The sequence below is a fragment of the Bactrocera dorsalis genome, chromosome 5 (genome assembly GCF_023373825.1).
Source record: "Bactrocera dorsalis isolate Fly_Bdor chromosome 5, ASM2337382v1, whole genome shotgun sequence".
Taxonomy (NCBI): domain Eukaryota; kingdom Metazoa; phylum Arthropoda; class Insecta; order Diptera; family Tephritidae; genus Bactrocera; species Bactrocera dorsalis.
The window spans coordinates 72630839-72655022 of record NC_064307.1 but is presented as its reverse complement, the minus strand read 5'-3'; the positions used below and the strand labels follow the sequence as shown (position 1 = coordinate 72655022).

The window sequence follows — 24184 nt, the reverse complement described above, 5'->3', positions numbered from 1 at the left end:
GGAAACCATGTAGAATTACAAAACGTTTCACCTGACAGTATTTTAATTCTTCTAGTATTTTCAGAACTTTCAAAATCAGCTTTCTATATATTTTATAGCATTTATTTTCGATTGCAGATATTGAAAAATAGCCTTTGTTCTTCTTTCTATAATCGATCAGTTCAGACTTCTACTCACCATGCTTTCTAAATGAGTTTAGGCTGAATGCTTGAATTGCCAGAACTGGTTGAGAGCAAATGAGTATAAGCCTCTGAGCTTCGTGGAAACTATACGAATGATGAGAATGGATCCTAAAAGTGTACAATATTATTGATATATTCATAGATATAGACAAATACTGTATTCTATAGCTTTTAACTAAATTGAGAGCATCGTAGGATAAAAGGCTGAAATATAAGCTGGAATATATACTTTTTCCAAAAAATTATTTCTACTTTTAATTAATTGTAGTTTCAATTAACACATACAGACTTCTAATGACTTACGTCAACGCATCAATTTATTGAATTTATTTTCACACTTTCTTACACTAAATGTTCTTAGTGTTGCGAAGACGTCCATGCCGCCAGCGGCAGTTCCACACAGCGGCTCAGTGTGAGTTGACACATTTTCCAACACCGATTCGACGCACAGCGGGATCGCTCAGCGGGTTGTAGATAAATATGTTAAATGTCTTCTTCTTATTATTTTCGTTTACGTGTTTTGTTTTCTTTGTCCCCTCTTCAATGCTTCCTAGCTGCCACTGCCACGACCTTTTCTAATGCAATTTGCGAAATGTGAAGAAACTGTATAGGCCACACTCAACTGATTGAATGAAAACCGTAATATCAAAAACTAATAAAATAAAAATTGACAGCAAAACAGTGAGTAGGGTGCGGAGAAAGAGCGGGAGATGAGTGCGAGTGCACACTAATATTCAGGGAAATGTTACCTGGGCTGGTGCCTTGTGTGACTACAACTGTTGTGTATGAAATTCACACATATACACACATCTACAAATTTAAAGGAATTGTGTGTGTATGTATGTGTATAGTCATATATCCTTGTGTATAGCTATGTATATGTTTGCAGGCCAGGTGTGTTGAGGAATGCTCTGTTATGACAAACAAATATCCTCCTTTTCACACACACACACACATCCACGAATTTTGCCTGAAACATACTCATCCTTGTGCTCATCCTTGTATTGTTCAGCACACCACAACGTTTTTGACTTTATTGTAAGCGCTTGTTGTGTAAATTTGTTGTATTATATTTTTATTGACAAATTTCTGGATTTCTGCCTACGGTTGGTCAGCAATCAAGTGATTTGTCAGCGTGAGCCAGCAATTTGATTGTAATGGCTGAACACAAAAGCTGGTGTAGCAACAATTGTTTATTGATTGGATTTTTGTGTTGTTGTTTTTTAAGAATTGTAAGAATTCAGGGCTCAATGTGAAACAACAGATTTTCATTAAATTAATGACAATGATTTATGGCATTTAACTGAAATATTTTTTAGAAAATTTATTAAAATGGAAAAATTAAGAAAAAATGTAGAAGAATTAAAATTACTAAAAGCGAATGGAGAAAATTCCAAAGATTATACTATTAGATGTCTTGAGAATGGTTGGGAATTATAGTAATTAAGAACATAACCTCAAATTGGGAACCGGCCTAAAGAATATAGTAAATACCCTGCTTTTCGCTTAAACAATTTATAAATCTTCCATGTACCGGTTCTGCTTTAAACAGATTTCAATTAGTAAACCTAGAAGCAGAGTTCAATTGGGCTTCTAAGTTGATTGATCTCGGGTTTCTCAGTGTCTTTCATTGGTATGAATGGCTAGTCAATCATTTTTGTCTGTTGACAGCAGACGTTTCAAAGGGTGGAAAAATGCAAGGTCATGTTGTCTGTCTTTTGGGATTATCATGGAGTAAGTTTTATTGACTACCTTACAAAAGGAAGGACCATAAACAGCGACCGGTAGAAGGACATAATCTTTGGAAAACGGCCGCATTTGAAGAAAATGAAAGTGGTGTCATGACAATGCCCAGTGTCACAAGCCAATGAAAACGGTGACCAAATCCCATAGATTGGGCTTCGAATTGCTTCGGTACTCATCGTATTCTCCAATTATGGCCCCTATCGACTATTTCTTGTTCTTAGATCTCAAAAGAATGTTCGCTGGAAAGAAATTTTCGACGAATGAAAAGGGGATCGCCAAAACTGAGTTCTATTTTGAAGCAAAGGACGAATCGGACTACAAAAATGGTTGAAGCGTCACTACATTCAGTCTATCAGCCTTGAAGGGAACTATGTTGAACAAGAAAATACGAGTTTTGTTAAAAAATTTGTAATATAATAAATACGAACTAACGGAGCATAAATGTCAAAAACATGTGTTTATTTTGACAGCTAGCCTGACCGCAATCCTTCTAGGAAATTATCAGCAACATAAAAATATATGCAACACATTATCCAACCCTTCATAACAAAAAAGCAATAGAATCTATTTTAACGCAACTTATTTGAATTTTTCACGAATATTTATTTATTGAAATAAAAAATATTTATTTATTTCCTTAACAAAATTCCAATAATTTATGACACATTGTAAATAATGTGTGGCAAACTCAATTGTTACAGTTGCCATGATACACCAACAACAATAAACCGTAATCAATTTGAATTTTCAAACCGAAAAAACTCACCTGCCTTGCAATAATTGTAAATTTTGGCTAAAAAGTGAAAAACACAGTGTGTCAAAATATTGCGTGTGATAAATTATGGCCAGAGCAAATAACCGTTAAGCAAACTGAAAATTTCGCGTGAGCGCGGAGAGGAAATTACGTGTAATGCGCGGCTATTGCCATATTGCAAAATTCAAAAGCAAATATTTGCTAGCTGCAAAAACAATGCGCCATAAATATATAAACAGATTACCGAGTAGCAAATATATGGCAGCACTGGCAAAAAAATGGTACAACAATTTTGAAATAATTGGCAAAAAATGGCGATAGAATGCAGCAATGGAATGAAATTTGTGTCAGTGCAGCTAATAAATTGGGTTGCCACACTTTTTTTGTTGCTTATGCGCACAAAAATGCCACGGTATATTGACGCAAGTTATGACAACAACAAATCAAACACAAACACATACACAAACCGAGAGAGTTGCAATAAAAATAGCACAAAACGGCGCAACACTGAACTTTGACATGCGGCTAATGCCGAGTGTTGCAGCAATGCCTGTGTCATGTCAAAATAAAGCGGATTTATAAGCCAATACACGGCGCCGCACACACGCACACACATGCATATGTGTATGTATGGAAAGCTATAAAGCATTTGCATACGAAATAGCGACGTGTGTGCTCATGCCAAATACGAATATTTCCTCGGCGCTTTTTAAGCTCAACAATCGACCGATTTTTGATTTGGCCAACAAAAAAAAAAGCAGAGGTAGTAACGGCAACAAAAACAAATATTGGCATAACAAAAGCGAAATTTATTGGCAAATGAAAGTGAAGCGGGCCGCAATTTGATTTTGTGGTTTATGTGCTGCCAGCGGTGAGCTGCAGTGAGGCTGAGGGGCTAGCGCTGAGTGGCAAGGCTGCGAGATTGAGTGGCTGAGTGGCTGTGGGCGCAGCAGTGGCATGAAAAGTGTGCAACGGACGGCCAGTTATGGGTTTAATCTGTTGTACTGAAAGCGCACAACAAAAACACACATGGAGAGATGTATAAAAACATACCTACACATACACATGTATATACACACATACATAGCACAAGCATATGCAAGCCTTACTCGTTCATATGCTCATATGTGTGTGTGTTTGCTTTTGGCATTACGTTCACCGTAATGATTGAAAGCGTTATGAAAATTTACTACGCCAATTTATAACCGTGTCCTTTTGCAACAGCAACCAAAAAAAAAAAACAAATATTTTGTGTTCTGGAAATTGCCGCGCAATGCAAACAAATCAAATTTGCTTATCTTTCGTTTGTAGATATTTTTGAGCTTTTATATACAAATATATATTGGTATTGCTGTAGTTAGCTGCTGAAATTGGGTTATAAGGTTATGACTTTGGTCGTTTTAATGGCAAATATCAATTAAATTTTTTTCTGTTTGAAGGCATATTTGATTTAACGTGGCCCTTGATGGTTTGTAGTATTGAAATTGGATATGGATATATACAATATATATTTTTTTATTTATAAGCGCTGTTATAACTGCATATGACAATGCAATGACATAAAAACTGCGTAGAGTGGTTCATATAACTATCTTTGATCATATAAAAATTGTTACTCTTCTTTTGCTGGTAATCTAGAGTGGGCAATATGTTTCTTCCTTCCACGAAATTAATGTAGAATATTTGCGCTTAAATGAATTTGTATCGAAAACACAAAGAATATGAGGAAAATCATAGTTCTCGCAGTGAACTATTTTATTAAAACCCTCACAAATACAAAAAACTGCTCATACGGATCGCTCAGTTTGTATGGCAGCTATATGCTATAGTGATCCGATCTGAACAATTTCTTCAGATGTTGCATTATTGCTTTAGAAAATTACCCATACCAAATTTCGTGAAGATATCTCATTAAATGAAAAAAATTTTCATACAAGCATTTCATTCCGATCGTTCAGTTTGTATGACAGCTATGTGTTATAATGATCCGATCTGATCAGATACTTCAGAGATGTATTGAATACTAATATATGCCAAATTTCATGAGGATACCATGTCATAAAAAAAGTATTCCAAACAAGAACTTTTGTTCGATACTTCAGTTTGTATGGCAGCTATGTGTTATAGTGATCCGATCCTAAACAATATTCACGGAGATTGCATAATTGTGTTAAGCAGTAACGCATACCAAATTTCGTGAAGATATCTCTTCAAATGAAAAAGTTTTCCATACAAGCATTTGATTCCTCTGGTTCACTTTATAGGGCAGCTATATGCTACAGTGATAAGATCTGAACAATTTTTTCGGAGATTATATTATTGTCTCAGATAATAACTAATGCCGAATTTAGTGAAGATATCTTGTGAAATAAAAAAGTTACCCATACAGAGACTTGAGTTTGAGCGGTCAGTTTGTATGACAGCTATATGCAAAACTAATCCGATTTGAACAATATCATCGGAATATGTGGCGTTGATTTGATCAATAATATTCACTGAATTTCATGAAGATATCATGTCAACTAAAAAAGTTTTCCATACAAGGACATACTTTTTTTTGGGTCAGTTTGTATGACAGCTATATGCTATAGTTCTCTGATATCGACAGTTACTCTCAATGAGCCACTTTCTTTAAAAGAAATTGTGCAAAATTTTCAAGTTGATATCTCAAAAACTAAAACCCTATTCCGCGTATATCCGCGTAAAATTCCTATGATAAAACGACTCAGCTCCTACTGACGTTCTCAAATATCAATTTGGACCTCAGTTTTAGTAAGCTGCTCTTGAATATATAAAATGTGCGGAATTTTATTTCATTTTTTAAGGATTTCTTGATCTGCTTTTGCATGGGTTCGACACGCAGCCTTCTGCACGTAGTTCAGTAGATCTGCTGTCTTCTACCCTTGTCCACAAGGTTCAGTCAGTTCCCTGAGATCGATTGATCCAGTGCTAGAAAGCAAAACGCCAAAGAAAATTCATTGTCTCGGAACCAGGGTGGCTCATTGCTTTTCAGTTGCCAGTGATTCCGCTGGAACCAGACAGACAAACTAGTCTGGTGGTGAAGTAGCTTGATGCTATTTCAAGTGAGGTTAGACACTCCTTGTTCACAACCAATTGACATAGTCGCCTTCGAAAGCGAATTAAAATACGCATTAATTGCAACCAAGAAGGAAAATCTTGCTTGCTAAGCTTCCTTCTTTCACAGATTTACTTTCACCCAGCGCCGTGGTGACCTATATATTAGTTACTGTGATGGTATATACATATCTAACCGCCTTTAGTCTACGGAAATAAATTTGTTTCCACATTTCAAGCACCGTCAGCTTTAATAATCGGATTTGTAAAATCTCTACTGCACGATGATTTTCTACTTTATTTCATATTTACGATTTTTTTCTTGTGTTGTTCGCCAACGCTGCTCTCTGCAACTGCTTTCGACATTTTCGCAATAAACGCACACGCGCAAATATGGGTTACCTACGTGTCCTCATCAGGAACTTTAATGACTTTCTACTCGCCAGAGAATGAAAATCTCCACACCCACTCACATGCACACACACACATCGGTGGCTGCACACAGTTACAAACTAAAGGCTACGGGGTTACTCACGCACTTTTGCGGAAACTATATGAAAGCGACGTGTTGTCCGCACGTCCATGTCAGCGCAAAGGGATAAGGGATATGAGCGCCCGGTGGCATGTAAGATGTGTCGGAATAACTGTATATGCCACAGTGGTTATACACCTTGGCGCCGGGATATGGGTTATACATATAAAACTCAGTTGCGGCTTTACTTGAGATAAAATATAATGAAAATGCTAGGTAAATGCCAGGGGTACGATTGGCGCATGGGCAGGTGGCGGGCCGTTGTGTTATGGAAGTAATATATTGGTGTATAAATTTGTAGCGCTATGGGTGATATGAATACAAATTTATATGACACACATATTTTACTTGCATATATTTATGTGTTGAGCTTTTTTGCTCTATATATACATACATATGTAATGTATATATATGTACAAGCCTAAAGTTCTTCGACATAGTAGCATAATTTCGGGCTTGCAACGCACATTCATTACTTGCTTGCTTATATACGTACCTTAAAGCTATGCGATTTTATCAAAGTATGTACGAGTATGCTTCAAAATATATACTTGTATATCTAAGGGGGCTGTTTGAGTTTTCTAATTCAAGTTCTGGACTTAAGTTCCATTCGAGAAAAACTTTGCTAATGAATGGACGCTTCACAGATCTCTCTCTCTCTCTTTTCATCTGTGACTCTCTCAAAATACTTTTCTCTAGAGAGAGAGAGGGAGAGAGAAAGAAAGAAAGAGGGAAGATGAGAAAGAGAGAGAGAAAGAAAGAGGAAAGAAAGGGGTGAGGAAGTGGAAAAGGGTGAGGGAGAGAGAGATAGTGGGTTAATGGAATGGAGATCGCTGTGTGGTGCTAACGATCTCAGTGAAGTTCTCTAGCTCTTCGCTATACTATTTTTTAGAGCCTTACATATTAAACTCGTCTGAGCTGACCGTCAATAGATGTTCGTTGACTCTCCATCTTCAAGTACTTTTCTCTGAAAACGCATTTACTAGAGAGAGAGTGTGTGTGAGAAAGATAGATATAGAAAGAGAACAGCAACATGTTTCTTAGCAGATGACTTCAAGTTTTAGAGCATAGTCAGAAAACTAATAATCGACTATTTCTCAAGCTGCCCTCGTATCCACACAGAAACTATATTGCATATATTCAGCCAGTGTATACAACCGCCACCCCGGGCGACCATATAATCTTGCTTTCGACCAGCCCTTCAACCGCAATCACCGTACATGTTCACACTCCCACTCACACACACATACACATACACACTGAAACGCATAATGCCCACAGGAATTGCGCCTGCCTGCACCTATATATGTATGTATTTGTAGGTACAAAGGTGTATGCATGTTTGTCGTAGTGCTGATAGCTGCTACTTTGTGCTCGCTGCTCCATCCGGTGGCATACATACACGCACACACTTACATAGACATGCCAGTGTGCGGCTGTTGCGGTGTCAAGTGCACCGGAATTTCACTGTCCAGCCATTATTACACAGTTGTTGTAGGTGCTTTCAGTGTTTTTTGTTTTTTGTTGTTTAATAGCCAAACCAAGTGTAATGGCTATGCGCTCAATTGCATAAGAATCTGCGCAATTAAAAGTGAAATGCATGCTTTTAAACTCTAACGCATACACAGGCACATAAACTGGTTCATATATATATATACATATACACATATATATAGTTGAGCTGTATGGGTGCGTTGTAGCGATCGGATATGGCGAAGACCAGCATTTTCTTTATTATGCTTTTGTACGAAGTTTAAGTGCCGCAATGAGAAACTTAAATTTACGTCACTGAGTGAAAGGGTAGACTTTAAGTTGGGGCAAGCAGTTTTGGTTTTTTGGGTCACAATTTTGTAGCTTATTTCATCCGTTATGCAAGTTAAAATCTAGCAAGACAAATATCAGCTTTCTGGCTAACTAATTTGGCTTGAGAGTGCACTAAGTTCGTAGTTTTTTAAACCTATATTTCAGACCTTCCAGATCTGCTTATCTATCGCCTTACTAAATTCGGCTTAAAGCTTCACTAAGTACGTTTTATCTCAGTTTATAGTAGATTCCACAATTATCTGTATTTAAATATGTTTTCCAATTATTTATGTAAGCAGCCTTATATAAAATATATCGTAAACTATAAGAGAATTACAGATTTGCAAATTGAGATTTATGGAAACTTTATGTTACTAGTTTTAGTCGGCATGCTCGAACCGTCTATTTAACTACAGTATAAATCACTATTTTATAGATTTTCCTTAAAACTATGTGAAAGTTTAGTGAAAGCTTCCAGTTTGCTTAAAAATTCCTTAAGGCTCTATGAAAGTTTCATAAAAGCTTCGGCTTTACTTTAAAATGTCTTAGAACTCCATGAAAACTCAGTTAAAAGCTTCCGGTTTCCTTAAACATTTCTTAAAGCTCTGCGAAAGCTCAATAAAAGCTTCTGATTTCCTTAAAAAAATTAAAAGTTAAAAGTGAAAGCATTTTGTTTCCTTAAAAAATATTTAAGGCGAGATAAAAGCTCAGAGGTTTCCTAAAAAATTTTAAAAGTTTAGTAAAAACTTCTAGTTTTATTAAAAAATCCTTCAATTACTATGAAAGTTCAGAAAAAGGTTCTAGTTTCTTTAAAAGTTCCTTAAAGTGCCATAAAATCTCAGTGAAAGCTTCTCGGTTTCTTAACAATTCCTTAAAGCACCGCAAAAGTTGAATTAGAGCTTCTGATTTTCTTATACACTTCTTAAAGCTCTCTGAAAGCTTAGCGAAAGTTTCCGGTTTCCTTTGAAATTTCCCAAAGTTCTTTGGAAGCTGAGGGAAGACTTCCGGTTTTCTTAAAAATTTCTTAAAGCTCAATGAAAGTTCAGTGAAAACTTCTAGTTTCCTTAAAAGTTCTTGAAAGCGCTAAGAAAGCTCTGTGAAAGTTTCCTTAAAAATTATGAAATACATACATATTTATATATTTTATTATACCTATGAGTTAGTGATTAAGTTACCTATTCATATTATTTTTTCAGAGTTTGATTTCCATAGCAACATATTCGAGTCATAATCATCTACAGTGATACACAAGTCAATTAACCACAGGCGAGTCTCACACAAATCACTCTTCTGAATTTAACTTATGAATTTCGCACAAAACTCACAAAAAGGAATGGCATATTGCTCTCTTAAGGTAAGTGAGAATTAAACTAAAGCTTCAATAATTTAAGTCTAAATGATCGAGGTTTAATTTATACGAGTATAGAATATCTTGAAATAAAAGAGCTGACACTCTTTATGTGTGTAAAGCCTTACACTGAGTGGCCTCTGCGTAATTTTTGAGTATTTTTAAGTCCAAGACGATCCTAACTAGGTCTCATATAAGTCTAGGCTTTCCATTGAGAACCGCGTCTCTGGACAATACATGTATTTTTCTTCAATTGCTAGTAAAACTTTTAAGGTTAATACTTGTCGTCAGGTATAATTCTCAAGGTTCTTCTAGCAGCTCATTTGAAAAGCCCAGGCGCACCATATCAAACTATGTTTGTTTGGCAAAATTCATATTTTTTTTCAACATAGTTCCCTTCAAGGGTGATACACTGCTTTTAGGTATCATTTTGTAGTACGATTAGTCCTTTGCAGCAAAATCGAACTTTTTGGTGACCAGTTTTGGCGATCTCCTCTTCTTTCGATGAAAATATCTCCTCAGCGACCATGCTCTTTAGACTTGAGAACAGAAAATCCTCGCTGAGTGTCAGATCTAAAGAATACGGTGGATGCGGTAGTAACTCAAAGCCCGACTAATTGATTTTTGTCATAGTTTTCACTGATTTGTTAATACAATGCGCTTTTTTTCCTGGAATGCGCCTGTTTATCAGAGATTTTGTCCTGTAAATGGTCTAATAATGATATGTGAAAAAGGTATTAAAAGGTTAAATATAAAGAATTCATTACAGGGTGGCCCAAAATTTAATAAAATAGTAATTGCTTCACTTAAGATTGTATAAATTAATATTCCTAAACTTCAACTCATATCCACATTAAATAGCTTAATACACATTTAAACCGATTTATACCATATCTAGTCTTCAAGCATATGTGTTACCTACATTTGTGCGCCGCGTAAATTCCTTCACTCGCAGACGCCAAGCGACGCGTAGCCTGAGTACAAGGCGAACCGTTGACCAAGAGCGCTAATGCTCATTTATTCATTTGGCTCTGCAAGCGCCAGCGTGTCCTTGATTCGAGAACGCTAACGCTGTTGGGGAATGCGCTCGCAGCGGAAAAGGGAAGTAATATGCGAAAAAGTAAACATGCAAAGCGGCAAACAGCGAAACGAGGTTAACACAATCAAAGCGCAAATAGCAAAAATATGCTCGTCAAAAGTGAAAATGCAACGCGCAACCGAACAGAACGGGTGAAAGCGTGAAAAACGGAAAAGAGGGAGAGGCCGGCGGCGCGGCAAAAAGCAGCAAACGTTTGTCAAACAAAAAGCAAACGAAGAGCTGCAATGTTGCAAATGTGCACGTTTTATGGAAATTTCAATTCTCCAAAAAAACAAAAAAAAAGAAACAACAAGTCAGAAAAAAAGTGGGCCATTTTGCATTTGCGCGGCGTTTGCGCCAAAAATGTGTAGAGTGCGCCAAAAAAGCCGGGTACGCAGAAATCGTTCAAACAATTTGAAAATGATAGAAATAACGGCGCATACACGCGAAAGAGCGACGAAAAATGGCAAACCGCTGTAGCATATGCGCTGGCGCCTGGAGATAGGCAAAGCAGAAAATAAAAACGCTTTCATCTAACGGCGAAATCGATGTTTTTTGTGCTGCGCCCAAACTTTTTTCTGTAGTTTTTAGCGAAAAAATTTTTACTTTTTTGCACTTCAAAGTAAAAAAGAAAATTGCTTAAAAATTGAAGTGCGCGCCAGCCCATACACAAAGTATTTGAAAGAAACGCCAACAAACTGCCAACGAAAGCGAAATGCGTTGTCCCAATTTCGAACCATGCAGCGCTGACTGGCTAAGTGCCCAGCTGTATGCGGTGGCTGTTGACCGGCCAGTTTGTTGCCAGCGTGCGGGCACATAACTGCATTGCTGTGTTTAGTAGTGGTGGTCCTTCTGGCATACGCGCGCCACTGATATATATGTGTGTGTGCGTTAAAGTAATGCGCGCGCGCTTGATAAGCGGCATGCCGCCTTTGCCGCTGTCCATTCCGTTGCTGCTGTATCGCTGGCAATTTACATTTTATTTCGGTGCGCATTTTTTATTGCTTTGCATACAATTTCCTTTGTCTCCCCTATTTTGCAGTGCGCGCGTAGATATGCTGTAGTTTTTTGTCACACACCGCCTGCATCACATCTGCCACTGAATGCTTCGCCTTCATTTATTTGAATATGATGGATTGTTTTATGATTTATACTTCTGATGCGGCGGGGAGTGCGTCGCAGCGTGTGTCAAGTCCGTTTCGAGTGCTGCGATTAAGCTGCAAATGCCGTCGTTGAGTTGGTGTGCCAAGCACAGATTGATGGAAGTAGAGAGAAACAATGCTTCCCTCAAGCGGCTTAACTATTTCATAACCATATAAACTCGAGTAAGGAAAATTTAATTTTGGTAACTTTAAATTTTTGTTTTCCTTCTTTGTGACTTAAGAATTGAATTTAAAAATTTTTGTTGACATTCTGTAACCAATTTTCAATCGAAATGTCTCGGCATTGACTCAAAGCTCTTTGTCGATCTATAAGGTTCTTATGAACCAGTTAATAGGAGTTCATAGGTACCATAACACACAAGCGTTCTAAGCTGTTCTAGTGAGATCCATCTTAAGATCGACATTTTCGCGTAACCTAGCCTCAGGTTTCAACTTTGCGTTTCTCCGTCATAAAACTGTATAAAAGAAGAGAGCTCGACTTATCAGCTAACAATATCGTAGCTTAAGTCTGATCTCAGTCCACAAACACTAGTATGCCCTTCACGGATGTCTCTTTGCCGACTTTCATTTAGTTGACTGGCTCCTATATCTTACATTTATATTTTCCTGTAGTGTCTTGGTGGAATATGAAGCCTCAATAAAAACGTAAAATCAGATCAGTCGTAGGGTTTTGGCATAGTATGGCCGATGCAGTTCGTTTACGGCGTCCAATTTTGATATTGGAGTAAAAGTAGAATGAAATTGGAATATTGTGCAACCAATTTTGAAGTTGTCAAGCAATTTGCTAGAACTTACTTAATTCCATATTTGAATACATCCAATCCAATTTCTCATCTAAATGACATTTCAAAACCAAAGAGCGCTTAGAAAGGGAATTCCTTCGCGAGGCAATATTATTTCAATAAATTTTTGAGTTCCCTCCAAACGAGTTAAGAACTGTGGCATCAATATAACATTTGGCAATCGCCCCGACGACAGCTGTAAAAGGCGAAATGAGATCTTGAAAACTGCGGCGCTTCAAACTGTCAGCTGCGTGCATCAAATACAAGTAGGTGTGCGAGGGCATGTGTTTGTGTGAGAGCTTGCGCGTAACCAAGGCAACGCGATTGCCAATTTTCTATTTATTTACAATCTCCCGCTTTATTTGCAATTGAATGCACACACAAAATGCCCGCCCTTTTTGTTGGTGTTGTTCGCTTTTCTTCATTTTTGCCAGCAAACACACGAGCACTATGTATGTACTTAGTGTGGCAGAGTATTGAGTTTACAGCGAAATTTTAAGAGTACACGAACATAGAGCAAATTGTCAAACAAAGTATCAACTTGCAACATCAGCAATGCCAGCGGCAAGTAAGCAATGCAAATAACAACAAAAGCTGCAAGAATAAGCATGCGAGTGTGTGTGTGTGTGCATTGCGACGAAATTGGAAAAAGCCAACAAGAGTCAACGTTTCAAAATTTCAAAAAGTGCTCTATACACATAACTGTATGTGTATGTGTATTTGCGCGCCTTCGTTGCTGCAACAAATGCGCAGCGCTACCAACTATGCACTTGCACTTGCAACATGACACTTGACGATGGGCGCTTTTAGCGACAAATTCAAATATCAGTTTTGTGATGAAAGCGCCAATGGCGGTGTGAGTGCTGGTGATGGTGAGGGGGGGATGCTGAGCGAGCGGTTGAACTAGCTGCGGCGCAGGAAGCGCAGTTCCGTTGTTGGTTTTGGGTAAATGCATATTAAAGTAAGCGCTCATATTGCAACTTTATGCGTTTGTATGCGCAAATATTTGAAATTCGTTGTTGCTGTTGTTGCTGTAGTTGCAAAAATAAATTGACATCTTACAAATCACATACTGTTGCATGAAGAACAACAACGATTTTGTTTAAGTTATTGCAACGCTGCATATACACACACATACATACATATACACGCATATACATATATATATACACATACACACATACGTATGCATACATGCAAGTATTTGCTCGTCAATGTATTTGTATTGCTTGTTGCAAGTTGTTGAAGACTTTATGCACTTCAGTGATTTTGTTGCAACAGTAGCTGCGGCAGTTGCAATCATAAAATGGCACAAGCAGCTGCCACATAGCTCACAAGTGCAAGCGCAAAGATGGCATATAAATAAATAAATAAATATATATATACATATATACATACATATGTTGCAATATATATAGTTGCAACACATGCAACAAGAAGAAAAAATTATTTGCTGTTGCGCAGCGAGCAGCCATCTTTGTAATTCCATATGTCCTTCACGACTCCAATTCGCTTTCCATCTCTCTTATTTAACAATCAGTTTACCGTTAGCTGGCACTCCCTGCCATGACACAATTACAGTACATACATATTATATAAGCATAGTTCTGGTATTTATTTTACAATTTTGAAATGTGATATTTGTATAAAAATTATGAGATTGTGGATTCAAATGTAAAAGTGCTGAAAAGCTTTGAGGCAAGGTTTTGTAAGCAATGGCTTATAGAGACAAAGCTTGCTATATAAACGATCAAAAATGTTTCCATGAGATGTTGATAAAAGCACGTGTCTGGGCCACTTTCAGCCTCTCGAACTTACCGAAAGCTTTTTAGTCTATGCCTTAAAAAGCTCGAAAGCTTTGCAATGGTAAAGTATACTAATATCATCCCTGTGCCACTTTCAGCATTTCGAGCTCTCCGAAAGCTTTTGAGGTATACCCTAAAAAGCTCGAAAGCTCACAAATGGTGAGTATACTCATATCATCCCTGTAACATCTTCAGGGTTTTGATCTCTCCGAAAGCTTTTGAGTCTACACCTTAAAAAGCTCGAAAGCTTACAAATGGTAGAGTGAACTGCTATCATCTCTGGGTAACCGTCAGAGTCTCGAAGGCTCCGAAAGCTTTCCAGACTGTGACTTATTTAGCTAGGAAGCTTTGAAATTGTAGAAAACATACGTCTAACTCACTCAGAATTAAGAATTCTTTAAATTATGCACTGTAAAAGTTAGACGATGACATTTTATTTGAAGCATCATAACCTAAAAGACTTATAACCGATTCGTAAAAAAGTTTCATGTGACTCAAGCCGAGGAGTTAACTGAATAGTTCTTTGGAAGTCTATAGCGGTGAAATCGAGCAATCCGAAGTTTTCTTAAAAGTATCTTTTTTGATACGTTATCTACTATTTTCCAGTGATCTAAACGAAGCGTGTGTCTCGGCTTCACAACTGACCCTGACAATTTGTAAACACTAGACAATCGTTATTGAAACTCTTCTGATACTCTCTCTTCACTCTCCCGTTTATGTCAGAAATATCTTCGTGCACTTTCCCTTGCGCGCCAGCACAACCACTAACCCTTTCACTCCTGCATCAAAGCTCGTAATCCAACTGCTGCGCATTGTTTCATCCTTCTTCTTCCAAACACTTTGCTGCTGACCTTTAAGCAAATACACTCACCTGCAAATTGCTCCTTAACTGAGTAGCCTTTCAGACTACTTTCTTTGCTGTGGTAACGTTGCTTAATTAACAATTTAAAAAGTAAATAAATTGTTTGAAGAAATTTCACTTTGTACAGAAACAGGCTGTTTGCAGCTATTTATTGGCTGCTTATTTGTTTGCGGTTTGTTTGTCGTCTGGAGCGTCTGGTCGGTAAAGAGTCGTCGTCTGTTCTGCTTCGTTTACCTTTTGCTTTGTGTGTAGAGTCTATTTGCCAAGGAAATACGTTAATAACTAGATTTGTATATAAGTTTACGTAATATATATTTCTAGTTTGAAGTAGTGAGTGATTTTTGTTTTAATCAGTAAAGGCGTTGGTTAAGCGTAGACTTGCTTCAATTAAATCTTTCTGAATTTCTTTGATTTATTTGAAAATATTGTACTTATACCTTTGTCAGGATGACGTCATGGTCCTTTGCATCTCCATGCCAGACTCCACAGCGGAATTCTCGATGGTTCTGACGAATATCTATCCAGATGATGGCAGTTTTGTGTTGCAGTATTATTAGTTACTAGAGAGAGCAGAATTTGGTAGGGATATCTATATTTCTTCGGACCGAAAGTCGGCAGTAAGTACCCACATTCAAAAGGTCAAGCAAGCCATATTTTATCGATATTCTTCTTCTTTGTAAGACTCGTTGAAGTTCCTTGAGGCGTGCTTTGAAAGAAAAAACTGGGGTTTCGGTGACAACCTGTGATCGAGATAGGATGGGATCGGCAACAGCCAAGCGAGCTTCTGAGGTTAACCAAAGCTAAGCTTTTAGAAAGAGTCAAAGTTCTAGTTAGTTCTTGTCGGCTACATCTGACTGGAGTCGCAACGTCCGCCGTCGTGATATTTAGCTGAACATTCTCATTATTCCTCTTTATTTTATCGATATCCTGCTGTAAGTTCACCTCCCATAAAAACGTTTCAATGCACTAGGTTTATTCTTACAATACTTCCCACTAAGTTATCACCGCAGTGCATTAAAGCTTTACTGATCGCTTTCCCCAACTCTCGTAACACAAATCAATTTAACCGCAGGCACTGCGTTGTGCATTTACCACAGAATTTCAATTATACGCCTGCCGTTATGTGTATTTATGAGCAAAAGAATGGAAAACTTTCACCGAATCGCTCGAATAACCCAACAACAAATATGCGCAACAGCACTTGTTGCAACTATGCCGCAAATGCCAACGTTAAACGCATTTTTGCAACCTGCGGAAAAAACTGAGAAGAAAAGAAAAGAAACGCGAATAAAAAGAAAGTACATTTTCCATTAAGACATTTCTCGAATTCGCGCAATTTCAATTTCTTTGCTTTGCGTCGCTGCATTCGACATGCCCACGTGCGCCCTGCTACCATATTGCATGCATCCTTGAAGAAGTTGAAACAATAGAAAAATTCCTTGCGGCCATGCAACACAATGCGAGCGCGCAATATGGCAACATAACGGCGAATGAAATAAATGGATTTTTCCAGTTGCATGTGGCTGGTGGCACCACACCAGGTGCCACACGGATGCGGGTAGGCGTGCGCGCGCTTTCACTGCTTTCACTGACAGCTGCTACCTGTGCGCCGCCACACAATTGGAGCAAACAAGCAATGTCGTCGTCGTCGTCGTCATGGTGCAGCCTCAGTAACGGCATTGTAAAGCATTGTTCGCATTCACTATACGCTCTTGATTTCATAAACTTGTAATTCGCTTTCGTTGTCGCAAGTTCGAAGTCCACCGCCCACCGCGCAGCGGCATAGTTGCATTATGCCTCAGCGCGCAGTTTCAGCATCTTAGTTTTGTGCCACTTTTACTTTTGTCTCGCGCCGTTTCCTGCAACGCCGCGCACCGCTACCATTTTTCCGCTCAGCGCATTTTTTTAATTTTTTAAGTTTTTTATATTTTATTTTTCTATAAAAAAGAAATAGATTAATATAGTTTCCCCGCCTGCCCTTACGTATGCGCCCTTCACTGTCTTCACATCGCTCATTTCTCATTTGCTACGTTTTGTTGCAAGCATAAGCGTTCGGTTTGTTCTTGTATACGCTGATTGCCGTGGCAATTCTGTATGGTAGGGCGACAAATGGCGTCGGCGGGAGTATGCCATTGAAAGTGAAACCATTAAAAATGCACTCGACACAATCGACGCCGCGGCTTTCATTTTCAACTACGTCAACAAAAGAAACTATTTATTTGTTCTCCATATTTACCTTTATATTGCATTTGTTAACAACGCCATTATTTGCTCGTGACGCCCCTATTGTGCCCATTGTTCTCATCAATATTAACGTCCTTGCCGAAGTTCAAAAACTATTTCTCTTCACTTTTCCTGCTCTCTCAACAATCGATACGAGTGCTCACATAAACTTGTGCGATTTTTTATTCCGAACTTTGTCGTATTTGTCAAAGTGCTTCTGGTTTTCAAGTGCTTGCGGTAAGGGAACTTGCTGCATATTTATAGTGGGTTAATGAGCTGTTGAGAAATGGTGCAACTGTGTTGTACAATAAAGAAAATAGTTTTTACATTACAGAGTTGAAGGTTGAAGGGCGTAATCGACATCGCTCTGTTAGTTCTATTTCCTCTTTTTCGCTTGTTAGGACTTGAAATGGGTCTCCTCGTACAAGCTCTCGAGGCTGAAGATGGATCCAACAACTGTGGGTCCGTTCCCCTTGCTAAATACATACGAGACGTTAGGGTCGGTATCCATTTTATAGTGGGCCTTCTCCCACTTTTCTTTCGTCCCCACTGGAGGCAGCGGGTCATCCGCGATGGCTTCTGTCGGGGGGTGTAATTAGGATTATGCCTTCGAAGCACTAGCCTATGGCACTCTTTGCGAAAGTGGGAGGTGTAAGTGACTTCTTTTGTTTGGAGTATCAGGGGTATTGGGAAGAGAAGGATTGCAATATCGCAACATCTACTCAGTTTCAACTAGTGTGAAGTATTCGGTAGGAAGCCGGACATTACTAATAGGTCGCATCTTGAGATCTTGAGATCCAACTTGACCAACTCTACGAGCTGATACAAGGAGCTTTCATATTATCCTTAATAGAAAGTAAAGTTTTGCGTGAAAGTACAGTTCAGAGCTTCAATAAATTTGACGATAATGAAGCCTAGCATAAAAGGGGTCACCTTCTTCAGGACAATAAGGTTTCAGATTCTTGACTGTCCCTGCTAACAAATACTTTGGCAAAAGCAAGATCGGTAACCTATCTATTAGTTATTGTTTTCGTATTTTGTCAATAGATGTCATTGCTCCAGTGTTACCAATCACATTGTGTCATGTCATATAGGGTTATAAAAGTGAGACTGTAAGCTACATTTCATTAAATTTGGAAAAAATTAAAAAAAAGTAAAGCTGTTCAAACGTGAGTGAAAATAGTTGAGGTTGGATGAGAAATACGAAAAGACATTTTCGGCTACCCAAATATATGCCATAAGTGTGGTAGAATTGTAACTGTGAGCCTACAATAATGTTTCTGCATAGTTTTTGTTTCACAAAACTCAGTAATTGCATATATTTTTTTAACAAAGTAATTAAGCACTTGCACTTAAACTAATTGCTATATGAAACACAATACTTTAAGCTTTGCGTTTCCATGATTCCACTTCTCCAACATTTTATATTTATTTTTCTACACCAAAGCGCCATTGTTTACAAATTAAGAACTCAAGCGGCTAAAGCAAATGGGAAATATGCTTAAAATTATGCGCGAGCAAAATGAATAAAATATTTTGCTGATTAAAAAATATTTCGCGCACTAAGCGCATAACCTTTTTGCGCCCACTCTCCGCGACAGTTAACGAAAGAAAGCACATGAAGTCATGCGTGTAAAATATTTTAGCGTTCCAGCAAAGACGCTTTGCACTAAGTAATGCAGCAATATTGCGGCAAGCACAGCAGGACCTTGTTGTGGCAACAGACAAATCGTCTCAAGCAGCGGCGGGGTTTATATATAAGTATATACATATATACTTGCCACCAGCCACAACAAACCCACTCATATTTGCCGCTTCACAGCTGCCACTAAGCGCTCCGTTTTCCAGTTAGCCGTCCAACAAACTGACCAACTGCCTGTCTGTGGAAACAATTTGGTACGAATTTATATATATATTCATATCGGTACATATATATTTTGTACATTCTGGATTGCACTTGAAAATTTGGCCGACGTCCTCATCAAGTTTCCACGCCGCCATATTTTTTTTTTTGCTCATTTTTATTTCGTCTCTCGTCGAGTCTGAAGCAGGACACGTTGAAAAGCAGCCAGCCAAATAAGCTGTAGCTCAAGTTCAAGCACCACTTCAAGCGTAAGTCGTGTGCACTTAATTCAATTAAGTTAAAAAAATTTATTTGAAAAAGGAGCGTAGCTATAATAACAATAATAGTAAAGCAATGCAAGAAATTTGGAGAGTAGGAGCTTTATTAGGGTGTTGGAGATTCGGTGAGTGGCCGAAAAAATACAACTATCTGCAGATGTCTGCAAATGTGGGCAGCGTTTGTAAACATACTAAAAGAAGTATTTCAGAGAAGTGGCGTTAAGCAGGAATTTTTAATATGATTGTTTTAAATAAGTCAAGTATAAATAATTAGACGTAATGCGTTTAAAAACGCTGTAGTCTTGCGAAATAAAGATTTAGTGTAGAGGAATTAAAATTTGTATACGCAGCGAGGTTTCAAACCACAAGCAAACAGCTGTTTATATGTAGTAAAGACTCACACCAAGTGGGTTTTGGCTCGTCTGCACGGAATTTGAATTCCTGTGGATTATTCAAATATATCGAGTTTTTACTCTTAATATATATTTCAGTGTCTTCCACGTAATAAATCTGAAAGCATCCTTGACTAAAATTTATCAGACGGACACTGATTTTCGATTATTTCTCTTACTTAATCTTTTAAGATACAAACTTGACCCCCTGCTACTAATTTAGCTAAGGTAAGCCTTATGAAAACTGGAATTACCAACGAAACTTGAAATAATAGTCGGAACCGAGAAATTCCATAAGTCCACCATGACACCTTGCCAAAGTTACCACGAAACGTCGAGGTATTGTAATTGATAACTATTGTCTACTACGAGTACAAGTAAAAACCATTTAACTCTTTAAAAGTCGTCCAAGCTGAGAAAAAGAAATTGACATCTGATCAAATTTGACCCGGACTGACAAAAAAAACAACAGCATTATATATACAGGTATAGCATTTAAGATCATCGTTTCTCGTAAAGTAAATGGCACTAAGCATCTTTTCCTTCACTTTGACTTCGGAGGTTCTATCGACTTCCCCCTTCTTTTCTTATTTTGTTCATTAGAAAGGTTCGTGACTTTTGAGAAGCGATAAGTGTTGTCTAATATAATAAGTTAAGCAGTCGAAAAGTCGCCAAAGCTGAGAAAAATAAATTGACCATCTGATCAAATTTGACCCGGACTGACAAAAAAAAATTAAAATGGACCTCATAACATTCCCGAGCACTAAAAAAATGCGAAATACTTCCTTTATTTTGACTTCTAGGTTCTACCAACTTCCCTCTCACATATGTACTTATTACATCCATAATAAAAGGCTTACTCGTAGAAAGCTTTATTTCTCTACCAAAATATTCAGTGAGTCTTAAGTACACATACATAAGTAAATTACTTCATACACTTTTCTTTAGCTTGTTAGCTACCTTTCAAAAAGCTTTAGCCAATTAAGCAAAATCGACAATTTCTCTCATGGCAAATAATGCATTTTCAATTGAGCTCATAATACCACGCCTCGAAATGCAACATAATTATTTCTTATGGCAACAATAAATACCTGACAATGCATTATACAATGTAATTATAGCCTTAGGACCAGATCAGCAACAAACTGGCAATTAGTTGATAATCTGTTTGGCCAATACGATAGAGGCGCTAGGCTGACGTATTAACCCTTGGAACACAAGATAACAAGAGAGATGTATGTAAGGGGGATGTAAACAACTAAGACATATATGAGTATAAGTGCTTAAGTACATATTTACGGATATGGTTGGTAGTTATGAGGGTTGATACCCTGTGGGAAATTGTTTAATGTTGAGACAAGTTTTTGGTCGGAATATTTGTTTTTTAGCCAAGACTCAAACCGTGTAGAAACCTCAATTTTCATATATTTGCAAAGAAGTCTTTAGTTTCCTTGAAATAATCTGCTATGGACTCTATAGTAATTTTCTTAAATCTGTAAGGCAAAAGTTGCTTACTCCAAAATCCTTAGCTTCACCGCGTTATTGCCAGTGGGACAGTGTCTAGTTAGTCAAATTTTTTTAGCCCTATTTCTAGTTAAGGCCCCAACTACCGTCTATTATGAGATTCATCTGAGTAGTACGATGTCCGGTCAGTTAAGTAGCAGGACAGTTTGAAAACCTTTCGTTTATGGCAACTCGAAGTGAGCCAAACCTTTCCACTGCTATTGTTTCGCATAACCCTGATTCTGCCAAAGATCAAATGAAGTCGCACTGTATCCCTGAAGTTCCCACAGAAAATGTAGGTTGAGTAAGTTGGGTTTGGAACTAAACTATCTCCAACTACATGGGATTTGATTAGATATTATTATATTTAATTAACTTTCTTAAATTTCGCAACAATTTCCAACAGGGCACGTGGGTTCCGATAGTGATACATTACAATGATGAGTGGCTTCAAATATATGACTAGATTTGTAGGTACATATGTTCTCCAAAGCCTGTCAGTTAGATCGCTTAATCCCGCTGCGTGGCAATGTTGCTGCCTCATGCATTGTAACTCAATTAAAATTTAGTATCTAAGCAAATAATTTCGGCAACTGCACACACTTACACAAACACATACACATACTTGTTTATGTGACTCAGCTCTCACAGCTCAGAGCAAGGGTTGCACACGGCAGGCGGTAGACGGTCGCTCTAAAACTGATCAACTGGTATAGGCACATTTTGATGAATTGCGCAGCTCAAGCTAATCTGCAACACGGCAAAAAAATAGTACACTGAAAAATGCCAAAATTGTATGTTGCACGGCTGTGAGCGCTCGTGGGGTGAAGGTTGCATGTTGAGAGTGGCGCGCAAAAAAAAAAGAAAACAGAAAATCATTCGTAGGCATATTTGAGTTTTATTTGCTGACGCAGTGTAAACGAATGTATGATGAGCCAGCGCATGCAACATTGCAAACATGAGGCATGAGGTAACTATGTATGTGCGGTAGCGGCAGTATGCCAGCTCAGCCGTTTGCAATTGCAGTTTAGCCACAACAACAATGTTGCAAGCGCTTGGGCGCGCATCAAAAATTAAACAGGCAAAGAGCGCTGCCATGTAGGCTATGAAATTTGTTGCAATAACGGCAACAAAACAGTTGTAAGTAGTTGTTGCAGTGAAACAATAATGACAACACTGCTGGTAGGACCTTGCAACAGTCAAACAATACACACATAGCGACAAACTGCAAATCAAAGCTCGCATAAAAACATAAATCGACCGCAGTTTGGAATACAAGCATGCCCCTTGCAGCATGTACTCAGTTGTTGTGGCATGTTGCAACAGCCTCACAAAGCGCAACAGCCTTAACATAACACTCGTCATCATACTCAACATTGTGCTCATCATCATCCGCATCCTCATGCTCAACCTCATCAGAGACCTCATCAACGGCATCATCAGCATGCAACATTTCGTGTACCTTGTGGTGCAGCGCTCTCTGTTGTTGTTTATTTGTATTTGTTTTTAATTTGCAACATAAAATACCGCAGCAGTCAGCAGTGCTCACTGCAACAACAAAAACTCTACATCCAACTCTGCTCAGGCTGGCTGTCAGCTTAACGCAAATACTCCGGCAGCTAAGCTAAGCTCGCGCTAATTATCCGCGTAACTGCTGATTGCAGTATAACTTAGAGCTTTGCCTGCCACAAACACTTACACACATATATGCATACAAGTGCTGAGCAGAAATGCGCTGACATATGCAAAAGTATGCAGCGGCAGCAGTGTTGCAATTGCAGCTATGCATTTTAACTAACATTCATTGCATGCCGGCTGAGTGGGGTTTGGGTCGCGCTGGGCCGCGCTGACGACCGATTAACCTTGCGCCTAATGAGTTCCTAGCTTATATGTGTGTATGTGTAGGTATTTTCGAAGCGCGGTTCATCATTATAGCGTTATTGCATCAGCAGAAAATTTATCAGCGCCGATTGATGTAATAACCGGCAAAAGTTGTTGCATTAGATGGATGCGAGGCAATTGTGGGATTTTCCGGCGCAAATTGAGATTCTGCATTTCTGAAAAAGAAATTTGATAGTGTTTGAGAAGTGATTGAACTCCGGTAAGTGGTACTGAGGTTCAAAGCAAACTCAGCTGCTGCTTACTTGGCACAGCTTACATTATTTAAAACAGCATATGGTAGAATTTTGTTTGAATTTAGCCAATACAACAACCTTTTTTTATATATAGGGTCAGCGATCCCATTGTATCTATTTTACGAGGTCAAATACGCTATTGTTTACATTTTGTCAAGGCCAGTAACCACTTTTTTTCTCTTTGAGGTCAAGGACTTTTTGTTTACATTTAGCCAAGTCCACAACCTTTATTTACATTTAGGTTAGACAACAACCTTTGTTTACATTTGGGGTCACTGACCCAGTTATTTACATTTTATGACGTAATTTAGATGCAAAATGGTTGATTGTGTAGAAAGGTTTTCTGTTATAGATTTTCCTTTATTGCTAATTCTTAAGTTGCGCTAAATTTTCTAGGCGCAAGCTCATTGATAATCGGAATTTTCATAATCACTGTGGACTGTGTATCTATAGTGACTTTTCTGATAAGGCTTGAGATGAGGTTTGCCTCTTCCATACAAATAAGATCGGATTTCAAAGGCCTTTAGCTATTTTTTTCCAAAAGACTCTTGACATCGAAAATATAACAGAAAATAGTGACTTTTGCATATATTTTCCGAACAGCTGTTGAGTGTTTTTAAAGCGGCAGGAAATATTATTGAAATTTTTTTTTGATTTGTGAGAAATCCTACCGAGTAGAC

The 24184-nt window shown here is 38.1% G+C and overlaps 1 long non-coding RNA gene across 1 annotated transcript in view; it reads left to right on the top strand.

The window, feature by feature from the left end:
- The window catches only part of LOC125778732 (uncharacterized), a 138302-nt gene extending 128909 nt beyond the window's left edge, over positions 1–9393 (top strand). Inside the window, exon 5 of the long non-coding RNA XR_007422888.1 lies at positions 9289–9393. This is a non-coding gene — a long non-coding RNA (uncharacterized LOC125778732). The remainder of the gene's footprint in view (positions 1–9288) is intronic.
- The last annotated feature ends 14791 nt before the right edge of the window (positions 9394–24184 follow it).